Genomic DNA, 17776 nt, shown 5'->3' on the forward strand with positions numbered 1-17776 from the left:
AGGTTGCTGAAGTTGGCTAAGGGTCAAGTGTGAGCTCGCACTTAATGGAGAGGGAATTTATGAGGGTAAATTACATCTAACGCTGTGGTCTGGGCAGATCACACGAGGTAGCACAGAGGTTGGCATCTGCTGTGTCTGGACTCAGCCCTTTACTATAAATGTTACTATGCTGACTAATAAAAGACTCGGTAAGCATTTGGGTTGTCGACAGACAAAATTAGTCAGGTCCTCCCCTCCAGATTGTGGTGTCAGGAAATACCCACACGGGGCACTTGGAGCAGCTGAGTCCAGAACATCATTGCCCTCCACTTGGATGGAGGGGGCATCCCAGCCCCACCCAGGGCACCAACACATGGGGCTGAAATCCTTTCCACCCAATTCCCTTGTGATTCAGTGAGAAAGGCTGGACAGGTGGGTGGTGAGGGAGGGGTGCTGAGAGCTGCCTCCACCTTGCGCAGGTGAGAGGAGGCTTGGAGCCTACTTCTGCCCGGGTTCCCCACGTTCTCATTCAGGTTGAAGGCCCTCTGGGACTGAGTGAGTGTCACTGGGCCGTCTTCTCATCTGGGACCTTTGTTAAGGAGGTTCCTTCCCTTCTCCTGCCCTGCAGTGGCTCTTCTCACCAACTGGGCACTTTTGAAATGTGAGGGCTTGGCCTCTCATTCAACAGGAAGTGGTCAGAGTAGTTGAAACCCCTTTCTCTCCCAGTCTGTACATTTAGGTTCCAACCTAGTCTCTGACCCTGAAAGATCAGCACGTAACCAGCTCTGAGTGGAGCACTTTATTTTTAAACAATTTTTTTATTCAGTTATAGTCAGTTTACAGTGTCAATTTCCAGTGTACAGCACGATTTTTCAGTTATACACGGACATACATAATATTCATTGTCACATTCTTTTTCGCTGTGAGCTACCACAAGATCTTGTATTTCTTTCCCTATGCTATACAGTATAACCTTGTTTATCTATTCTACATACGCCTGTCAGTATCTAAAAATTTCAAACTCCCAGTCTGTCCCTACCCACCCCTCTCCCCTTTGGCAACCACAAGTTTGTATTCTATGTCTGTGAGTCTGTTTCTGTTTTGTATGTATGTTTTTTTTCCGGCTTCCACATATGAGTGATCTCATATGGTATTTTTCTTTCTCTTTCTGGCTCAGTTCACTTAGAATGACATTCTCCAGGAGCATCCACGTTGCTGCAAATGGTGTTATGTTGTCACGTTTTATGGCTGAATAGTATTCCATATTGTAAAAATAAACCACATCTTCTTTATCCAGTCATCTGTCGATGGACATTTAGGCTGTTTCCATGGCTTGGCTGCTGTAAATAGTGCTGTTATGAACATTGGGGTGCAGGTGTCTTTCTGAAGTAGGGTTCCTTCTGGGTATATGCCCAGGAGCAGGATTCCTGGGTCATACAGTAAGTCTATTCCTAGTCTTTTGAGGAATCTCCATACTGTTTTCCACAGTGGCTGCACCAACCTGCATTCCCACCAGCAGTGTAGGAGGGTTCCCTTTTCTCCACAGCCTCTCCAGCATTTGTCATTTGTGGACTTTTGAATGATGGCCATTCTGGCTGGTGTGAGGTGATACCTCGTTGTAGTTTTGATTTGCACTTCTCTGATAATTAGTGATAATGAGCATTTTTTCATGTACCTGTTGATTATTTATATTTCTTCCTTGGAGAATTGCTTGTTTAGGTCTTTGCCCAATTTTGGATTGGGTTCTTTGGTTTTTTCTTAAGTCATATGAGCTGTTTATATATACTGGTGATCAAGTCTCTGTCAGTTTCATCTTTTGCAAAAATTTTCTCCCATTCTGTAGGTTGTCATTTTGTTTTGTTCGTGGTTTCCTTTGCTGTGCAGAAATTTGTACATCTAATTAGGTCCCATTTGTTTATTCTTGCTTTTATTTCTATTTTTTGGGTAGACTGCCTGAGGAGAATATTTTTGAGATGTATATGAGACAGTGTTTTGCCTATATTTTCTTCTAGGAGGTTTATTGTATCTTGTCTTATGTTTAAGTTTTTGATGCATTTTGAGTTTATTTTTGTGTATGGTTTAAGGGAGTGTTCTAGCTTCATTGTTTTACATGCTGCTGTCCAGTTTTCCCAACACCATTTGCTGAAGAGACTGTCTTTATTCCATTGTATATTCTTGCCTCCTTTGTCAAAGATCAGTTGAAAAAAAGTTTGTGGGTTCATTTCTGGCTCTCTGTTCTGATACTCATTCATTTGAACATTTTGTAACATGTTGCCTGGTTGGAGGATGAAATTAAGCTTTGTTCTTTAGGAAGTACTGTGATGACAGTTGAGTCTTGTCTCTTGTGTTACAGTCTGATATTTTGTCCTGTGTGACTCTCATGTGACAGTCACATTTTGTATGAATTTTTCTGACCTGGCCAATCAGAATCCTCCCCAGCTTGGGGGTGGTGACTTGGGGCTATGCTTGGCGGTGCAGTGGGGGCCAAGACTGAGGCAGGAGACCTGGAGCCCCCACTGGAAGTCCTGGGCCTGGGACCCTCCCCCACAGCAGGGGGCCCTGTCACCTCCCTGGTGGTCCTGCCTCCTGGCATCTTGTCTTGGGGCCCTGCTGGGATCCTCTCACCTGGCCCTGCATCAGGAGAGTTACCTTTCAGGAGTTCTGTCAGCCTCTTGGGCTTATTTTTCTTCATATGGTCTTCTCACTTTCCTGTTGGTTCTTTGTGCTTTTCTTATACTGTTTTGAAGACTTATTTTTAAAATTTCTATTACCCAGAGCCCCTGGGCTCAGAGGCGGTGGACATCTGACTAGGGCCAGTATCGTGCGAGTGCCAGCTGTACAGGGAGGCCGATATTGGGCCCCTGCCCGGCCTGTGCACATGCCCTGCAGCCTGGGCTGGACCCAGCCTGGCTGGAGAGGACTCACAGCCCCTGAGGAGAGGGCAGACCAGGTGCAAGAAGGCCTGAAGCATTATTTTTTAATGTTGTGCAGGTTAATCTTTTATTGATTCTTTTCTCCTGTGGATACTCATTTCCTTGTCTGCTGTTTGCAGGTTAATTTTATTTTGTTTCTTGCTTACAGACAGAAAAATTTGCTTGATTTTATACTGATCCTCAATCCAATAACCATGCTTTAATTCACTGACTAATTATAAATGTCTTTGGATTGTGGTGGATTTTCCATGCATATGATAATGCCATGCACATACAACGACCGTTTTCTTGCTTACAATTTGATCTTTATGCCTATTTTATTGTTGTTATTGCATTATTATCCTGTCTTCAGTACATATTGAATAGAAGGGGTGAAAGCTGGCATCTGGTTCCAGTTACAGGGAAAAGTCGTTCAATATTTGCTCATTAATTACATCATTTGTTATTGTTACTGAGTCCAAACTCATTCCGCTCAGTGCACAACAGGCCAATAAATCAGAAGACAAGGTTTCGGGGCAAGGACTAGTGACTTTATTCAGAAAGTTGGCTGACCCAGAAGATGGTAGACTGATGTCCTGCAGAACCATTTTCTGCAAGTCAGAATTCAGGCTTCTTTTTATACTAAAAAGAAGAGGGGGAATTCTTGGTTGTTGCAAACTTCTTGGTGTAGGAATTCTTTGTTCTTGGAATCCTGTGTTCTTGCAGCTGTCCACGTGGGTCAGATTGTGGTGTTTCTGTAAGCCTCCAATGAAACAAATGTTATTTTCTGTATTGCAACTTATTATCTTTATATGAATGGAAACATGTTAATATCCTTAGGGCAGAACCTTGAGAATAGGCTCTCCTATACATTTCAGGCTATTGGCAGCTTTATTTTATAAAAGGTGCAGAGCCAGCAAGAGGAAGCCTAGGAAACAGCACAGGGTTAAAGTCAAAGGAACAGATCTAAAATGGAGTCAGATTTGTTCTTCTCTATTCCATTATCAGTTCACTTAGATAATCAGATTCAGGAAGTTGCTTTCTTTCCTTTTGTTTTCTTTATGGTTCATGGTGTTCTGAGTGTGTTTCTTCCTGTCTGGATTCTAAACATTACTGGACTCATCATGCTCAATCATGTTAGATTCATTGTTCTGTTTCCTTCCTCTGCACCTTGCTTTGCATTTCTGTCTAGTAAAAAGCCAGTTTTCAGTCTATTTCTTCCCAGAAAATTTGAACAATACTGTTAATGGGGTTTCTGTTGGTAAAGAAATAAAGATGGCAATCTTTACTAGAGAACTTCTACTGCAGAGGGAGGCGTAACTACAGCTGAAGTGACCTGGGTAATTGCAGCCCCCTGCAGGACCTGCCTGCACGGTTTCAGGTTTCTGTAAAGCAGAATGGAATTGTCACTTTTGTTTCTGAACAAAAGGCGAGAGAACTTGCTGTGTTTTTATGTTTCTCTCCTGTGCTGTTTGCATTTTCTTGGACTGCTGAGTGTGATTTCGGTACTTGGGCACCTGGACTCTGAAACTTAACGTCTCGTGCAGGATGCCTTCTCTTTATTCCCACGTTGCTCATCCTGAAGTGCTTGTGCTGACTCATCAGGATGGGGTGTTAGAGTGGACATATGTTACTGTGCTGTAGAGTAAGCCCACCCCCTGCCACCCCCACCGTCCTCACCCACTCCAGAAATAGCAATAAGACCCAAAGTATATTTTTGTTACAGAACCACAATTAGAGAGTTGCTCAGAGTTAATAATAGCAGCCCTCTTCTTTGTAGCAAAACAAAACACACACGTCAAACCCTCAACAGTTAATGAGCTGATTCTGGATGTGCTGTACTTCATTTAAGTTTCACTTAGATATTTTTGTTTAGCAGGAAGATGCCTAAGAAAAATGGAGTGTCTAATTTTTATCTTGTGTGGAGACCAGAGCTACCCTGTGCTGATGCTCTTACCAGGCTGCTGTGGCTGGTGCTGCCACCACGCTGTGACGACTGCCTGTCTTCCTGGTTTTTATTCATCTTATTACAGTTTTCAAAGCATCATAAACCCCATTCTTTCTTAGTACAGCTTTGCAGGATAAGCAATGCAGGTTTTCACATCCTAAGTTTTATATGTAAATGAAAATTGAAGGTCAGAGACTTGAAGTGGCTGGAATCAGAACTGATTAAGTAGTAAGACGTAGTCTAGTAGGATGAAGTGCACTTTTGTTCTGGTTCCAAGACAGGTCTGAGTCCTGGCTGTGCCACTGTCTTGGGAAAATTGCGTAACTTCCCCAAGCCACAGTTTCATTCTTTCTAAAATTACCTATGATACAGATCTTTTTATGATTGATTGTCTTATAAGTGAGATAATGTGAATTAAGCTCTTAGCACAATGATCACCAAAGGATGTACCCAAGGTTACCATAATCATTATTGTTGTTGTTGTTATTATTACTAATGTTGCTAAATGTTCACATTATCCCAAATATATCCTTTTACAAATTGCATAGCTGTTAGGTTCGTTTGTTTTTATTGAGACATTATAGACATATAACTTTATATTAGGTTCTGGTAAACAACATAATAATTGATTTGTATATATATTGTGAAGTGATTACCACAGTGAATTTGCTTAACTTCCATCATTACATATATTTACACATTTTTTTCTTGTGATAAGATTCTACTCCCTTAGTAATATCAAATATTTTATGTGGTATTATTACTTACAGTCACCACAGTGTATGTGTCATGACCCCATGTTATTTATTTTGTAAGTGGAAGTTTATGTCTTTTGGTCGCGTTTACCAGAATTGCTCCTCTCCTCCTCCCCACACCTGGCAACCACCAGTCTGTTCTCTGTATCTGTGAGCTTGTTTTTGGTTTTGTCTTAGTTCCCATCTGTAAGTGAAACCATGCATGTTTCTCTCTGTCTAATTTATTTCATTTAGCATAATGCCCTCAGGGTCAATCCACATTGATGCAAATAGCAAGATTTCATTCTTTCTAATGACTCAATAGTGTTTTGTTAGATATATACAGGCATACCAGATTTTCTTCATCCATTTCATCCACTGATGGACACTTCAGTTGTTTCTGCATCTTGATTGTTGCAATTAATGCTGCAGTGAAGATGGGCCTGCAGATCTCCTCTCAAATTAGTGTTTTCATTTCTTTCAGAGAAGTAAGAATGGAGTTGCTGGATCATATTGTAGCCCTATGCTTAATATTTTGGGAAACTTCCATGTGGTTTTTATATTGTGGCTCCACTAATTTATACTCCCGACAGTCACAGGGTCCCTTTTCTCCATGTCTTGCCAACACTTGTTATGTCTCGTCTTTTTGATAACAGTCACCCTAAGACGTGGGAGGTGATACCTTGTTGTGGCATTGATTTCTGTTTCCCTGGTGACTAGTGATATTGATCCTTTTCATGTTTTAATCAGATTGGGGTTTTTTGTGTCGTTGTTGTTACTGAGCTGTAGGAGCTTTTTAATATATTTTGTATGTCAGCCCCTTTTCGGTTGTTTTGTTTGCAGTTCTCTTCTCCCGTTCAGTTAGGTATTTTTTCATGTTTTTGTTAATTTCCTTTGCTGTGCAGGAGCTTTCTAGTTTGATACAATCACACATGCTTATCTTTAGTTTTGTTTCTTTTGCTTTTGGGTGTCAAATCCAAAAGCTCATCACCAAGATTGATGTCAGGGAGCTTACTGCCTATGATTTCTTACAGTAGTTTTATGGTTTCACGTCTTGCGTTCAAGTCCTTCATGCATTTTGAGTTGAATTTGGGGTATGGTAATAAGATAGGGGTCCATTTTCATTCTTTTGCACGTAGCTATACAGGTTTTCCCACACCACTTAGTGAAGAAACTCTCTTTTCCCCATTGTATATTTTTGACTCCCTTGTTGTAAATTATTGATGATATATGCCTGGGTTTATTGATGAGCTGTATTCTATTCCATTGATACATGTGTCTGTTTCCAAGCCAACCCCAGACTGTTTTGATTATTTTCACTTTGTCATGGAAGTTGCTTTCTTTTACAGTTTTGCTAAGAGTTATTTTCATGACTGATTGATGAAGTTTATTAAATGCCTTTTTATATTTATCCTACTTAATCATTATTTTATCATTGCTTTTCTGCTAATGGGATAATTTAGATATTTTTGAATCTTGACTAGTATTGCATTTTCCAGTATAGCCTATTATTCTGTTATGTTTACATAATGGCTTAATTCATATAATAATACTTCATTTGAGTATGTACAGCATAGTTCTTTAGTTATATATATTATACATATATATTCCTTTTCATATTTTTCACTGTGGTTTATTACAGGATATTGAAAAGTTTTCCTGTGCTATACAGGAAGACCTTGTTTTTTATTTATTTTATATGTAGTAGTTTGTATCTATTGTTGTTTGTATCTGCTCATCCCAAACATCTAATGTATCTTCCTTCTTGCTTTCCACCTGGTAATCATAAGTTTTTTTTTCATATCTCTGAGTCTGTTCTGTTTTGTAAATAAGTTCACTTGTGGCATGTTTTAAATTCCACATACAAATGATATAATGTGATATTTTTCTTTCTGTTACCAACTTACTTAGTGTAATCTCTAGGTCCATGCATGTTGCTGCAAATAGTATCATTTCATTCTTTTTTTATGGCTGAGTACTATTCTAGTGTGTGTGTGTATAAAATGTATGTATATATAAAACACTTCTTCTTTATCCACTTACGTGACAAGGGACATGTAGGTTGCTTCCCTGTCTTGGCTGCTGTAAATAATGTTGAACATTGGGATGCATATATCCTTTTAATTTAGTGCTTTCTCTGGATAAGTCCAAGAATGGGATTGTTGGATCACATGGTAGCTCCACTTTTAGTTTTTTAAGGAACCGCCATGCTGTTTTTCGTAATAGTTGTACCAATTTGCAGTACCACCAGCAGTGTAAGGAGAGTTCCCTTTTCCCAGTGTCTCCAGCATTTGTTATTTGTAGACATTTTAATGATGGCCATTCTGACTGGTGTGAAGTGATATCTCATTGTAGTTTTGATGTGAATTTCTCTGATAATTAGCAATGTTCAGCATCTTTTCATGCGCTTGTTGGCCATTTGCAGTTTTCTTTGGAGAAATGACTGTTTAGGTCTTCAGCCTGTTTTGGGGTTTGAGTCATCTGTTTTGTTGTTGTTACTGAGTTTCATGTGCTGTTTGTGTATTTTGGAAATTAAGCCCTTTTTGGTCACATTGATTGCAAATATTTTCTTCAGTTTCATAGTTTGTCTTTTCATTTTCTTTATGGTTTGATGGTTTGCTTTGTTGTGCAAAAACTTACAAGTTTGATTAGGTCCCATCTGTTTATTTGTGCTTTTATTTCTTGCCATGGGAGACTGACCTAAGAACACATTGCTATAATTTATGTCAGAGAAAGTTTTGCCTGTGTTCTATTCTAGGAGTTCTATGGTGTTATGTCTTATATTTCAATCTTGAAGCCATTTTGAGTTTATTTTTAAGTATGGTGTGAGGGAGTGTCCTAACTTCATTCATTTACATGCTGCTATCCAGTTTTCCCAACACCTGCTGAAGAGACTGCCATTTCTCCACTGTATATCTTGCCTCCTTTGCCGAAGATGAACTGTAGGTCTGTGTGTTTATTTCTGGGCTCTCTATTCTGTTCCATTGATCCAACACCACAGTGTTTTGAGTACTGTAGCTCTGCAGTATTGTCTGAAGTTTGGAGGATCATTCCTCTAGCTTTATTCTTTTTCTTCAGTAATGCTTTGGCAATTCTGCATCTTTTATGATTCCATATAAATTTTAGGATTACTTGCTCTAGTTCTGTGAAAAACGTCCTGGGTAGCCTGATAGGAATTGTGTTAAATCTGTAGATTGCCTTGGACAGTATGGCCATTTTTATAATATTAATTCTTCCAATCCAAGAATATAGGATATCTTTCCATTTCTTTAAGTCATCTTTCATTTCTTTAATCAATGTTTTGTAGTTCTTCATGTATATAAGTCTTTCACCTGCTTGGCCATATTTTTTCATAAGTATTTTATTGTTTTGGATGTGATTTTTTTTTTTTACTTTCTTTTCCTACCATTTCATTGTTAATGTAAAGAAATGCAAACTTACTTGTGTATGTTAATCTTCTATCCTTCTGCTTTGCCAAGTGTTTTTGTAGTCCTTCTCTGTCTTTCTTCCTTCATACTCTTCTGTTATGGTTAGTTGATTTTCTTTATTGTTACATTTGTGTTTCTCTAGTTTGTTTTTGCACATCTAATGTAGGTTTTTGATTTATGGTTACCATTAAGTTCATATACTTTGCTCCATTACAATATCTGATTGTCTTAAAGTGATTGTCATTTAAGGTCATATAAATTCTAAATGATCTCCTGTTTTACTCCCCCACCTTTTTTTGTTTTTGATTTCATTTTTTACATCTTCATATGCCTCATGTAAGTGTTTACTGTAATTATAGTTGCTTTTACAATTTTTGTTTTTGCCCTTAAAGTGGGATTTTCCCCTTCACACAAGTTCTTAATTCTTACTCTGTTTCACATAAAGAAAACCTTTTAATACATCTTGTAAGGTTAGTTTAGGATTGATGAACTCTTAGTTTTTGCTTATCTGAGAAGCTCTTTAATTGTCTTTCAATTGTGATTAATCTTTGCTGAGTAGGTAGCCTTGGTTCTAAGTTTTTCCTTTTAAGTAATTTAAATATATCGTGACTGTTCCTTATGGCCTGCAGTGACTCTGTTGAAAAACAGCTGATTGGCCTCCATGACCTCTCCTCACAACTGCAATGAAACAACTGACTTCTAAACAAGCATCAAATAAAAGACTGGAACCTAGCAAAAAAGATCTTCAACTGGAAATATAAAAAGGGAGCCACAGCAGGACGGTGCGAGAGGCATTCTCATGATATAATCAGGCCCCATACCCCTCAGGGTGGGTGAACCAGAAGCTGAAGAATAAATCACAGAGACCCTCTCACCGGACTGAGTTCTAAACCCCACGTCAGGTTCTGCAGCCCAGGATTCCAGCATCGGGAGGTGGAGGAGACCCCAGGACATCTGGTTTTGAAGGCCAGTGGGGCTTAGCTCTAGGAGCTACACAGGACTTGGGGGAAACAGGCTTAATTCTCTTGGGAAGCATACACACAATCTCAAGTGTGTCAGGTTCAAGGGCAGAGGTAGTGATTTCATAGGAACCTGGGCCAGAGCTGCCTATTGGCTTTGGAAGGTCTGGGGACATAGAGGACATCTGTGGCTCACCCAGGGGACATAAAAGCTGGTAGAAGACATTCTGGGAGTGTTCATCTACACGAGCTTTCCTGGAGGCTGACATCTTGATTGGATCATTAGAACCAAGACCAGCCCCACCCAACAGACTGTAGGGAAGCCTCAGGCCAAACGACATACAGGGTGGGAACACAGCCCCACCCATCAGCAGACTTCCTGAGCCACAGAGGCTTCTGAACAGGGCTCTACCCACCAGAGGTCCAGGACCGAGCTTCACCCAGCAGTGGGCAGGCACTGGCTCCTCCAGCCAGGAAACCTGCATAAGCCTCTAGTCCAGCCTCATCCACCAGGGAGCAGATACCAGAAAGCAGGAAACAACAGTCCCAAAACCTGTAGAAGGAATCCACACACAAGCCAGATTCCACACTGGGACTGGCTGGACCTTGGCCCTTGGGTGACAAGAGAGGAGCATACTGCTGGGACACACAGGACATCTGCCACAGAACGCTGCTTCTTCAAGGTCAAGAAATGTAACTAAACTACCTAAAAATACATACAGAAAGAATGAGGCAGCAGACAATATCTCCCAGGCCAAGGCACAAAGATAAAATCCCACAAGAAATAAGTGATGAGGAGACAGGAATTTTTTCTGAGAAAGTTTTAAAGTGATGATGGTGAAGATGTTTAGAGAACTGAGGAGGTGTACAGATGCACAGAGCAAAATTTTTAGCAAAAAGTTGGAAAATAGAAAGAATACCCAAACAGTTGAAGAATAAAATCACTGAAATGACTTTAATGATCTAACACAGTAGAAGGAACCAAGAATAGACTAAATGAAGCAGAACTAGAACTGATCAGTGAGCTAGAAGACAAATTAGTGGAAGTCACTACTGCAGAACAGAAAAAAAAAATGAAAAGGAATGAAGACAGTTTAAGAGAACCCTGGGACAAGGTGGAGCACACTAGTATTCACATTATAGGGGTCCCTGAAAGAGAAGAGAGAGAGAAAGGACCTGAGAAAAATTTTGGTGAGATAATAACCAAAAACGTTCCCAGCTTGGGAAAGGAAACAGTCACCCAAGTCCTGGATCAACACAAAGAGGAACACACCAAGAAGGCACATAGTCGTCAAATTGGCAAAAATTATGAATAAGGAGAAAATGTTAAAATCAGTAAGAGGAAAGCAACAAAACAACACACAAGGGAACTCACATAAGGTTATCAGCTGATTTCTCAGCAGAAAGTCTACAGACCAGAAGGGATCAGCACGACATATTTAAAGAGATAAGAAGAGAAAAATGTACAATGAAGAATAAACACTCTATCCAGAAAGGCTCATGTTCAGACTTGATGCAGAAATCAAAAGCTTCACAGATAGACAAAAGCTAGAAGAATTCAGCACCTCCAAACCAGCTTTACAGCAAATGTTAAAGGAACTTCTCTAGTCATCAAACCACAAGAAAAGACAACAAAAAAGAAGAAAGCAGGAAAGGAAAAAAAAAGACATAGACAAGATTGTTTTGGCTGTTAGGGGTCTTTTATTGTTCCACATAAATTTTGTAATTGTTCTAGTTCTGTGAAAAATGCCATGAGTGTTGACAGGGGTTGCATTGAATCTGTAGATTTCTTTGGGTAGATGGCCATTTTGATAATGTTGTTGCTTCCAATCCAAGAGCATAAGATATCTTTCCATTTCTTTATGTCATCTTCAATTTCCTTCATCAATGTTTTACAGTTTTCAGAATATACGTAACCTCCTTGAATAAGTTTATTTCTAGGTATTTTGTTGGTTTTGATGCAATGGAAATGTTTATGCCAGTTCTAAAATTCTGGGTTTTGAAGTGAAAAAAATTGGTGAACGAAGGGCCACAAATGGAAAAATACCCTTCTCTCTTATGGGTGAACTGTATTCCATTACCTACATATGGTGCATCTCCTTTCTCCATTCATCTGTTGATGTGCACTTGGGATGCTTTCATGTCTTGGCAATTGTAAATAGTGTTGCTGTTAATAGTGGGATGCGTGTATCTTTCTGAATTTTTATTTTGTGTTTGGTTTTATTCCTTTAATAACTACGTAAGTTTAAAAAGCTAAAGCTCTATAAACATTCTTAGAGACAATGAACAGTGCATGTACATAAATTTAAAAAATATGTGCAGTAAAAGCAGCTGATAGGCTCATGAGGGATTTCCTTTTCTGTGACACTCCTTTTTTCTTGCTGCCTTTAGAAATTCTATCATTATCTTTAAATTCTGCTTTTTGAATGATGGTATGTCTTGATGTGGGTCTGTCTCAGCTGATCCTGTTTGAGACTCTCTGATTCCTGTGCCTGGATATTCGTTTCCTTCTTCAGATTAGGGGAGTTTTCAGCCTTAATCTTATCCAATGTTTTCTCAGCCTTTCTCTCTTCAGGGACCCCAGTAATGTGAGTCTTACTATGCTTGATGCTGTCTCAGAAGTGCCTTAAACCCATGTAACAGGCCTTTTCTTCTTGCTTTTTTGATTGGGTGTTTTACATTCTGACTTCCGGATTGCTAATGGATCATCTGCATTGCCTAATCTTCTGTACTACCTGCAGTTCTGCTCTGATTGGTTCTTTTTTATATTTTCTAGTTGTTTTTGAAAATTCTCCCTGTGCTCATCTGTTCTTTTTCCCAGTTCAGTTATCATTCTTGTTGCTATTGCTTTGACCTCTTTGTCAGGTAAATTATTTCTTTGCATTATGTTTGTTTTGTTATTCTTTCATTGAAAACATGTTCTTGTGTCTTCTCATTTTAACTTTCTGTATTTCTGTGAAATTAGGTGAAACAGGTACCTGCTCCAGAATGAAAGGTGTCCTTGTGTGAGAGCACTCCTGTGCAGTCTTCTGTGCCCAGTGGGCTTGTTGGGAAGAGCTGGACCTGAAGTGATCCTGGGCTGCCCTCTTCCCCCGGGACGTGCTGGCAGCTGCTGCAGTGGGGCGGCAGGGCTGGAGTCAGAGGCACTGGAGCCAGTTCCAGGTTGAAGCAGGGGCTTCTCTGCTCAGTGACTATTCCAGCCCTATCAGGGGTGGCACAGGGTCCCATGGGGCTGGAGCAGGATCTCTGTGGGAGTGGGGTTCTCCTGGGTGTGATGGCAGTCTCTGTTTTGGTTTGGGTTGTGGCTGAGGCCTGAGGGCTTGTGGTGGCCCTTCTGTACTGGTTTTACCTTTCCTCCAGTGTGCACACCTTGGCTAGAGGGTGGGTCGGGGCCAGAGAGATTGGGGCCGCACCACTGAGCTGGCCCCACCCCGTCAGGTGTGCACAGGAAAGTGAGTTCTGGGGATGGCAGGCTCTGCCCTGGTGCTGGTGCTGTTCCCTGCAGAGGGTGTGCGGGGACGCTAGCTGGCCGTGACTGCCGGCCATTTTTTCAGAGGCAGGGCCACACCCAGGCCTCCACCTGAGTGGGAAGCAGCACCAGAACATGGAGGGTGGGAGCAGGAGCCTGGGGGAGTCCGGGGGCCCCCCTGAGCCACCTCTGCCAGCCAACTGGAGCTGAAGGCAGTGTTCAGCCTGCTGTGTCCCTGCCATGATGGGGAGTCAGCGAGTCTCTGCACAGGCTCTTCAAAAGCAGTGGCTCCGTGTCTTACAGTGCCCCAGCAAGCTCGCTGGTTTTCACCCCAGCTGAGGGGGCTCCTTGTCCCGGTTCTGAACCCCGTGCCTGGGTGCCTGACATGTGGTTCAGACCATGAGTTAAGGCGTGGGCGGTTGTCAGGGCTGGAGCACCGCTGTGACACCATGCTTCTGAGCACGGATGCCCACAGCTCCTGCTGTGTGTGGCTGGTGGGGAGCCCTGCAGGGAGCGGCTGTACGTCTGTCTGGCACAGACAGATGGGGCTCTTTATGATCATTCCTCATAAAGATAGTATAAGGACAAGATATGCGTTCTGGTTTTCCAAGGGATTGAATATTATAATGTGTGATGTGCCCCAGCTGCCTAGTGTGAGGAACATGACTGCAGGTGCTCTGGGTCCAGGAATGCAAACTCCAGTTATGCCCTTGGGAACCAAAGGAGCAGGTCCTAAAGGGGTCTGCTTACTGTAAATGCTCTTACAGATGTCAGTCGTAGGGAAACACCAGATTAGGAAATGGATGCTGCCTGTGTTTAGTGTTGAATTATTATAAAATGTAAGGAACCTACAAGATTCTGGGTAAAAATTAGTGTAGTGACAAGTGGAAGTGATCCAAGGAGTACATACAGTAAGAAACAGAGTCCTGAATTAAATCATCTTGTCTGATTTTCTTAGTGGGTAGTAAATGATTAGGGTTTTGACTCATGTTGTTTTGATTAAACTCTAGAATGTGGTCAGTTGTGAAGTGTAAAAGCCTAAGGATGTTTGTAGTAAGGGTACTTGTGATGATATGGTTTTGGGGATTAATGATTGCTGGGATGGATGAAATCGGCTGGCTGTGTGTGCTGGTGGAAGAAGAGAAGTTGTTGATGCAAGTGGAGGCACTAACAGGAGGCTAGTGAAAAGTGAATGCTAGTGTCAGTTGATTCAGGAAGAATGAGCTGATAAGGCTGGTTAATAGACCATAAGGTTTAGTGTTAATTCAGAGGGTATAATTTTTGGTAATCATGTTAATTGTATTAATATAATGTTTGGAATAATGAGTTTTAGCCTTGAAGAAGGTTAAGATTTTGTACATAATCAGTACCGTAGGCGTTGGATCCCACAGCTGTTACTGATGGTCCCGGTGTAGCCACACAGGCGGGAGCACTGATGGTAGGTGTTATGCCAGCTCATATAGAATGGGTGCTGAGCATGGTGACAGCAGATGTAATGAAAAACGATGTTATTGTGCCATATAAGCATAGTAATGGGGATGTTAAGTGTGATTTATATATTAGTATCCATATAGGGTACTGTAAATGCAAAAAGGATAGTAATATAGATGAATGCCATTTGATAATTATGAAGTTAATTATAGTTTTATGAGTCAAAATGTTTTTGTTTAAAGTAATTATCATACGTTCATTCTAATCCTTTTAAATTCATTCATAGGCTAACCTTAGGGCTACTAGTAATGCGATTACAGTTTGTGCCATGTGAAGAGTTTAGTTTCTAGGCTACTCTTGAGATGCTCAGGGTAAGGGTAGGAGGAGGGCAACTTTTAGGTCAAATAATAGGAAAGTAGTGACAACTGAGAGTAAGTAAATGGAGAAGGTGGGTGTGCTGGCCCTAGAGTCACAGCCGCATGCGTGTGGGCTTGGTGTTCTGGGACACTGACCAGAGGAGGTCAGAGTGTGGTCAGGACAAGCTGTGAGTCTGGTCATGTGTGGTGAGTGACATCAGTGTAAGCTTTATTAGTGTTTCTGCAGCTACAGGAAAAGCTGTAGATTGGAAGTCAGTTGTTCTACTTAATACTAAAAGAATAAAATGCTCATCGATAGATAGCGATCTATAGGAACAATCACACTTTACCTTACTTACAAAATGCACTATCAAGCCACTGACTGAAATCCAAAATAATTAGGTGTATAGGGAAATTTTAATTGGCATAGAAAGCACAGAAGGAGAAAAGTGGAGCCAATAATTCTGTGTAGTCAGTGGAAGCTTTTAACCTTGAAAACTACTGAGCCAGAAACTCCTTCTGAAATTGTGAATTGTATATTCTTCTGACACTTGGAATAATATAAGTTCCTAGAAGAACTGTGATGAATGAGACTTGAAGTATTGTTTATGATTTCTTTCTGTTAGATGATGGTGAGTGCAAGTGAGGGGAACTTCAGAGTCTCATAGAACTGAAGTATTAAGAAGTTACTGTGGGAAATGTGTGTGTGGTCAGTGTGTTGTTAGGTGGTATGAGTACATATCTTTATCTTTTTTCTGATCAGAAGGTAGATGGTCATTTTAGGATCTGTGTGCATTTATTTGCCTTTGTGTGTGTGTGCATGTGTGTGGTGTGTGTTTGCGTGTGTGTGTGTGTTGAGAGTTTGGTCATGGGGAGAAGCACTGTGAACTTAACCCACCCTGTACTGAGAGCTGTAGGACCTCCTTCCCTGCTAAAAATGACCCTGCTCTTGTCACCACATCCCCACCCATGACAGCACTTCTTTGTAATGAATGTATGTAATGTCCTGTTTGTCATGGACCAATGCAATGCATCCATTTATAGTTCATAAAGTTATTTATATTTTTAATTAAATACTCATATGTATGATAGATTTTATGTTTTTACTCTTATTTACCTTGGTGCCCAAATTAATAATAGAAGACCCGTTTCCTGAGACAAAGTTGACTTGCCGTTAAGACACAGGATCCCTCGTGAACACATCCTCACCGTTTGTCCTGACTGATGCATGACTTAATGCCATTGCAAGAGGAATTTCCCAAGGAAAAGCCAACAGTCTTCCTCAGAACCCCAGGGAGCAGGTCACAGGATGGGCTCCAGGTGGATCCCTTTCCAAGGTAGACCTTGGTTCAGGGTAAAGTTACAGCGCTCGCCAGCCCCGAGACCCTTAGCTGATTCACATCCCCTCGGTCTTCTCATCCATAAAATGGGTTGTTGAGAATGTTGTGTACTTGGAACACTGCACTTTTGAATTTGGTCAGTTGGCACATTTTATTGCTTAGTTTGAGACCTCAATACCTTTGACCTGATGTTAATTGATTTATAGGGGGTCCCGACTCCTGAGGGTTGGAAGGAATTCTGATTGACATTAGAAGGAGATCCAGGATCCCTGAAGCCTGCTCACCCTGGATGGGACTCAGTCCCTCCAGACCAGGGGATCCTGGAGCCAGCACAGCGCCTGAAGCCTGGCTGTGGGACCAGGAAGGCCCAGCAGTGTGGTTGGAAACGCAGCCCCACTGGGTCTGTGAGGAGTTAGGGTCAGCTCTCCACAGGGCAGGCTCTGGAGTTTCCTCCCCAAGGGCAGGCCATTCTCCTGGACGTCAGCCCTGATAGGGACAGACACAGAGGCTGCTACCAGCAGTCCCAAGAAAAATGGGAGGTACCAGTCTTTGCAAGTACAGTGACCCCTGGGGAGCTCAGCTCCAGAGAGGTGAGAGCCATGGCGTGGGAGGGACTGTGATGCCAGGATTCCTGCCTTTTCTGCCCCCTCCACTCAGGGCCCCTTCCCAGAGTCAGGCCACCCTGGCCCTTCATCCTCCACCATGCACTGTGGGCTGGCTCCCTCTTTTCTTCTTGCCTTGTCTTGTACTTGCTCTCCCTACGTGGTTCCCCCTGTCAATGTCTGTCACTCTAGGACTTGACCCCCACCTCCCTTTCTCAGTCACTCATGCACTGTCTCTCTCCCTGCCTGCCTCTCTCTGTCTTTCTCCACAGGCCCCTTAGGCCCTGGGCTCTGGTCCAGACCTGTCCAGGGCCACAGGGCTGCACCTCTCCCAGCCCTCCCACCCTCACTGCCATGTTTTGGCCCCAGCCCTGCTCACAGTGGAGGAGCCCGGTTACAGAGGCTGCTCCTGCTGGTATGGCTGGACTGCTGTTCCCCCTCTTCCCGGGCAGCACAGTCACACCTTGACCTGTTGGTGGCCCTTGACCAGCTGGTGGCCCAACCTGGACCCCAGAGCTGCTGCAGGGCTAGCCACCTGCCCCAGCTGGAAGGAGGGAGGGCACTGCGGGCTTAAGGGGCTCCTGGGGGATTGGATTGAGGAACGTGTAATGAGCCAGG

This window comes from Vicugna pacos, chromosome 36 (genome assembly GCF_048564905.1).
Source record: "Vicugna pacos chromosome 36, VicPac4, whole genome shotgun sequence".
Classification (NCBI taxonomy): domain Eukaryota; kingdom Metazoa; phylum Chordata; class Mammalia; order Artiodactyla; family Camelidae; genus Vicugna; species Vicugna pacos.